The following is a 6,647-nucleotide window of genomic DNA, read 5'->3' on the forward strand; positions in this document are numbered from 1 at the left end:
CTATAATTTAAGTACTAACGGAAAAAATAGTGCCATTCGTTAGTGCTTCTATAAAGCACTAACAATTTTGTTAGTGCCTGATTATTAGTATAGTTATGGCCACACGAGACTCAAGAAATTTATGGGAAATTTTTTATTGAATCGAATTTCCGCCAAATTCAAAATCACTAATGATCTCCTCTAGAGCAATCGTTAGTGCATTGTTAGTGCCTCTTAGTGCATGTACACCTAAGGTTAGTGCTTCATTAGTATAGGTGCTACAATTAAAATACCTTTTGAGGCCAGAGGGAACTTAGCGCCCCCACTTCAAGCACTAACTAAAAACTGAGTGTCATTCGTTAGTGCATTGCTAGTGCTTCTAGAAAACACTAACAGTTTAGTTAGTACTTCACTATTAGTTTAGTTATGGCCAATTACATGTCACGAAACTCACATAATAAATTTATGGGAAATTTTACATTGCATCAAATTTCCGCCAAATTCAAAAGCACTAATGATATATTCTAGTGCAATTGTTAGTGGTTCTTAGTGCACCAACCCCTAACGTTAGTACTTCATTAGTGTAGGTGCAACAAGTACAATATCTTTGGAGGGCACGGTGAACTTACCCAACTTCAAGTAGTAACAAAAAATGAATGCCATTCGTTAGTGGATCGTTAGTGCTTCTAGAAAGCACTAAAGGTTTGTATGGACTTTGATATTTCTGAAGTTGGCCCCCCACCAAAAATCTTGAATAAATCCCAAAATTTGGTAATGCTAACATTAGTGCTTAGTGCATTTAAGTGTACTAAAGATGCAATAACGATTGTCGTTAAATATATGTTTCTACCTCTATTTGTATAGAATTTGATGTTTCTGAAGTTGGTCCCCCATCTGAAATCTTGAATAGATCCCAAAATATGGTAGCACTAACGTTAATGCTTAGTGCGTTTAAATGCACTAACGAAACACTCCCCATGTTTCTACATCAATTTGTATGGAATTCGATATTTCTGAAATTGTCCCCCACCACCAAAAATCTTCAATAAATCCCAAAATACGGTAGAACTGACATTAGTGCTTACTGCGCTTAAGTACACTAACGATTGCCGTTAACCTTATGTTCCTGTTTCTATTTTAATAGAATTTGATATTACTGAAGTTGCCCACCCCACCGAAAATCTAGAATAAATTCCAAAGTATGGTATCACTAACGTTAGTGCTTAGTGCTTTTAAGTGCACTAACGATTCCCGTTATTCTACCTTTATTTGTATAGAATTTGATATTTCTGAAGATGCTCCTGCCCCACGAAAAATGTTGAATAAATCCAAAATATGGTAGCACTAACGTTAGTACTTAGTGCTTTTAAGTACACTAACGATGCACTAACGATTGCCGTTAACCCTATGTTCCTATCTATATTTGTATAGAATTTGATATTACTGAAGTTGCACACCCCACCGAAAATCTAGAATAAATTCCAAAATATTGTATTACTATAGACAGTGCTTAGTACGTTTAAGTGCACTAACGATGCACTAACGGTTGCCGTTATCCCCATGTTTCTACCTCTATTTGTATAGAATTTGATTATTCTGAAGTTGGCAACCCCACCAAAAACTTTGAATAAGTCCCAAAATATGGTAACACTAACGTTAGTGCTTAGTGCGTTTAAGTGCACTAACAATGCACTAACGATTGCCGTTAACTCTATGTTTCTACCTCTATTTGTATAGAATTTGATATTTCTGAAGTTGCCCCCCCACCAAATATCTTGAATAAATCCCAAAATATGGTAGCACTAATGTTAGTGCATAGTGCGTTTATGTGCACTAACGATGCACTAACGATTGCCGTTAACTCCATGTTTCTACCTCTATTTGTATAGAATTTGATATTTCTGAAGTTGGTCCCCCCACCGAAAATCTTGAATAAATCCCAAAATATGGTAGCACTAACGGCAGTGCTTAGTGTGTTTAAGTGCACTAACGATGCACTAAGTTTTGTGAATATCTGTCTGCGTAAAGATAGGTGGGGGGCTAACTTCATATGAAGTTGGCCCCCCACCAAACATCTTCAATATCTCGTAAACGCTGATAGCACTAACGTTAGTTCTGAGTGCACTAACGTGCACTAACGATGCACTAACGATGTGCAATGTTTGGTGTAATTTGGAAGAGGTGGGGGGCCAACTTCAGGCACGTCGACGGCGTCCCCGTACATATGAGTAAGGTCGACAGACTAGCCGCCAAGTGCCACCTTGATTGGGCCAAGCGTAAGAGAATTTTCAAAAATAAACCTTGTTTTCCTTGATTTTGAACACTTCCTATTACTTTTTCCTTCCATTTTATTTTATACATATGCACATGCATTTTCCTAATACCAGTAACATTATAGCACAACTTCCTAAAGCCGAAAGAGGATTTAAGTACATACTAGTAATATTCCAAGTAATTTTTCCTCTCTTTTTTCTTTCCTTCTTTGCTCTTCTTTCTTCCTCCCGACTTTTGTGGCCCCTTTACTTCGAGGCCCGGGGCCGTCGTCTCACTCGGCCCCAATTGCACGGCACTTGAAACTTGTAAATTTCGCATAATTCTATCGACATATTCATCTTACGACACACGCAATACTATAAGCCCGAGTTTCTCAACCTGGGGGATCGCGACCCCACGAAAGCGACCTCCGTGGGGTCGCGAAGATAAGAGGAAGAGATAAATATAATTAGAATCTAATACCGGAAAATATTTTTAAATATTATTTGAATTTTGTTTTGAAAAGCATATTTTTATTTTCATACATTAAGGGAGTTAAGAAGTTTTAAAAATTTCAAACAGCCTCCATTCTGAAACAGTATAGCGGATCGGATTCGATATTTGTAATATGAAAAAAAAATGAAATGAAATCTTTGAGTTTTACGTTCCACGCTTATGCCGGTTAGGCTAAAGGAGACGGTGATGATGAGAAATGAGTGAAAATGGTGGAATGAAGAAAGTGGGAGGAAACGGGAGAACCCCGAGAAAACCCACGAGCACGGTGTTTGTCCACCACAAAGTCCACACGGCGCGAGCTGGGATCGAACCAGGGACCCCTAGCACCGGAGGTGAACGCTCTACCACTGAGCCACCGCGCCCCCCGATATTTGTAATATGAATGAACTGATCAAATTTAGTTTTTATTAATTCGCTTTTAGGAAAATTACTGTATCCACTATATACCAGAAATGGATTCTACTATTATAGAAATAGATGGATATCGTGAGATCTCCGCAATAGGTATATTAGAAATGGTAATTGTTTAGCATTAAGGGGGGGGGGCTGAACTAACAAAAAACGATTATTTACAGGAAAAATGAGTTGATAGTGGTGTTCAAATAGCCAAGAAAGTATCGAACACAATTTTTTGAAAGCCGTACACTTACCTGTACAAACCGTAAAGGTAAGTGGAAGTGATTTATGTGAGAAAGGAAAGTGAATTGTTAGTAACGAAGACAGAAAACAACGTGCTGTGCGGGCTCTAACCGGCCTTCACACGCTAACGCTCGCTCGCTGATACTATCTGAATTAAATGTTGGTAACCTAATTTTAGATTATGAAACCATAAAACGACCGAATCGGAATAGAATATCGCAAAACACTTGGTGAAAAAGCTGGCCTTCCAAAGCTAAAGACTAGCCTTAAACATCTCACACAAGCTTATTTCATAGCAGAAATTATAATATGGTCACTGGCAAGAGGATGTATAAAATGGGGGTCGTGATAAAAATTAGCTGGAGAACCACTGCTGTAAGCGAACGGAATTCACAAGAAACAGCTGCCCTTGCAAAATTTATGCACGTGCTTCCCAATAGATGTCAAGAATACCAATTTATAACAATTATTAGTAATTTGACACTATAGTAATAACAAATATAAACTTGTTATATTGTTAAGTTGCAATTTACTCAATAACCTTGTTGAATATTGAAATTCTGACTTTATAATCATTATCAGCAACCTGAAACATGTGATGAAACTAGTTTCCACCCTAAATATTAGTAGAAGCTTTAAAATATTTTGCTCGCCATATTTAATCCAGCAAGTTTAATTTTTAATCTCCGACTTCTTCGTTCTGATCAGCGATCTTAAGAATATGATGACACTAGTTTTCAGCCTATTTGGAGATTTTTTTTAAAAAAGAATGTTTGCCCGTCATATTGAAAACGCATTTTTGATTTGTAATCTCATAATCTTTATCACCGACCTTGAATACCTACGTAGATCTAGGATGAAGTCCAAACCACATAAGCATCAATCAGGAATCGAAACCTGGTCTCACGTAGAGGAGCGAATTATAGCCATTTCGATATGCCATTAGGATGTCCCACCAGGGAAAGACCATATTTTGAGGAATGATAGTATGAGTCATGGCAAGCAAAAAAAAAAAAAAAAAAAAAAAAAAAAAAGTAAACCCTGGATCCATTCCGCTTCTTTTTCGAGATATCGGCATGTTGATGAGAAAATCACTCTATTTCATACACATTGGTTTAAAGGTGCGTATCTCTGGAACTAACGAATATATCTTAGTCATTCGAAAACAGGAAAGTAGCACACGATTAATTGGGACTAGATATGTATCACATTCGTTACACTTACAGATACCAGATGCGGAACCAAATCCCGGAAAAATTTCAACATTTTGATCCTCAAATCTTGGTATCTTAGAATGTATTGAGGAAAAATGACAAATTTCACCACCCAATGTACGCTGTAATACGTATCATGTGAATAGCAAAAATTGTATTGTAATATGACTAGTAGCCTACCATAGGAGGTACAGCATAAAAATGAATGAATGCAATACCAAATTTCGAACCATTGCGTTACTTGAAATTTGCGGTGTGCCAAAGAAAACGGATGGTTGTAAAGTAAACAGAATTTAACATCAAGTGTATTTACACAATATTATTCAATGTGCAATGTTATGAACTAGCGTGTTTCTATAACAATGCAATGTGTTCTAAGAAGTACGTAATTCTCTTTGTTGCAAGGAGGTGGCAGCGCTAAGAAGAACTCCAAAAGAGAAAACCTATGTTTTAAGCGCAAGAACTAGTAGCCCTATACTAATACATAACATTTTTCAATATAGTTCTGGTTTTTAAAAAATCATTCAATTTGACTCAATATCGTTACAAATTTTCTTCAGTGCCTTCTGTTTTTCTCCATTACATGGAATAAAATGTGTCAAGAGCAGTTAAAGGTAGTAATGAAACAAATGAATTCTCCAACTCGACTCAGAATTCAGGATCGATTATCGATTCAACGTCTGGGAACGATTACTACCGCTCTGCGAGCATTTACCATTATTTTTGTTTTCGCTTAGGGAGGATTGTTCTGTTACAGACAATCGACATCCCCTTGCAGTCCGTATTGTTGACTCAAGTGGGAGCCCGTGGCCATCATCACATCATCGTCTCCTCACCTTTTTGTGGAGGGCCAGTGCTTGCACTGACCGACATCTCCGCGAGGACGTATTGTTGCCTCAAGTGAGAGCCACAGTGGGCTTCCTCTCTGCATCTACTTCGTACGATTGCCTTGAAACACTCAGTTTCCTCAACTTAATACACGGGCAACACTCCTTGAGTGACCCGTTTTGCTATTGTAACTGTCTTCTGTTGTTTCAATCATGCATAAACTACCAGGAGTGTGTCGACCACCTTCTTCAAAACCTGAACCTAAAGAAAAACCTCATTTCACCGACCTCTCCCGCAAAACACGAACCTTATCAGGATCTTCTGAAAAATCAACAAGTTCCGAAAAACGAGCACGCTCAAGATCTCCAGTTTACGCTTATCAGGTGCCAAATCAATCTTCTACGACAGACCAACTAACTGATATGGACTTGGAACATGTTCCTAATGAACCATCCGGATCTACTTCTCTCAAACCTACCATTCATAATTTTCTGCTCACTAAATATGATACTAAATTTAGAACACCAAAACTTGTGTATTTTCAACTTCAAAAATATATGCCGAGAGCAGATATTGCTGACATAATCTTCACCCGGAATGGGATTATTCTCAAATCTCCAGACATTAACTTCCATACGAAACTTCGAAATAAGGCCTCTTTTGAAATTTTTGGCCCACAGGCTACTATGCAACGCCTTTCACCTTCCTCCAAAAAACAACCGCCTATTCCTCGGCGACCTCCACAACTATCAGTCGTCATACGAGGTGTACCTCCAGACTACACTGACGCAGAAATCGAAGACGAACTACGCTATGCTGGACATGAAATCACAAAATGTATTCGAATCATCGGCCAAAATAGACCTACCTATATGGTACGAGTGCTCACCAATTCTAAAGATACCATCGATGACCTCCTTCTTTACGGTGCTTCCATCTATTGTAAAAGACATCGCGTAGAACCTTCTAAAACTCCAGCTCCTTTATCAGTACGCTGTGCACGTTGCCAAGAATACAATCAACATACCACTGCTCAATGCACCAAAACTCCTATCTGTGGATACTGCACTGGCAATCACAATACCAAATCCTGCCCCAACCTACAAGCCGCTCCTAAATGCAATACCTGCTCCGAAACTCATGCTACCTATTCCTACAAATGTAAGGCTAAACCGCAACCTCTACCAGATAAACCCAATCTAACTGTCTCTGTCCGTA

The 6,647-nt window shown here is 38.3% G+C and overlaps 1 non-coding gene across 1 annotated transcript; it reads right to left on the minus strand.

Annotated features, from left to right (window-relative positions):
- Positions 1-3,038: 3,038 nt before the first annotated feature.
- On the minus strand, positions 3,039-3,110 carry TRNAR-CCG (transfer RNA arginine (anticodon CCG)). Its single transcript has one exon. It is a non-coding gene; the product is annotated as a tRNA-Arg (tRNA).
- Between the last annotated feature and the right edge of the window lie 3,537 nt (positions 3,111-6,647).

This window comes from Thermobia domestica, chromosome 16 (assembly GCF_964235325.1).
Source record: "Thermobia domestica chromosome 16, izTheDome1.hap1.1, whole genome shotgun sequence".
Taxonomy (NCBI): domain Eukaryota; kingdom Metazoa; phylum Arthropoda; class Insecta; order Zygentoma; family Lepismatidae; genus Thermobia; species Thermobia domestica.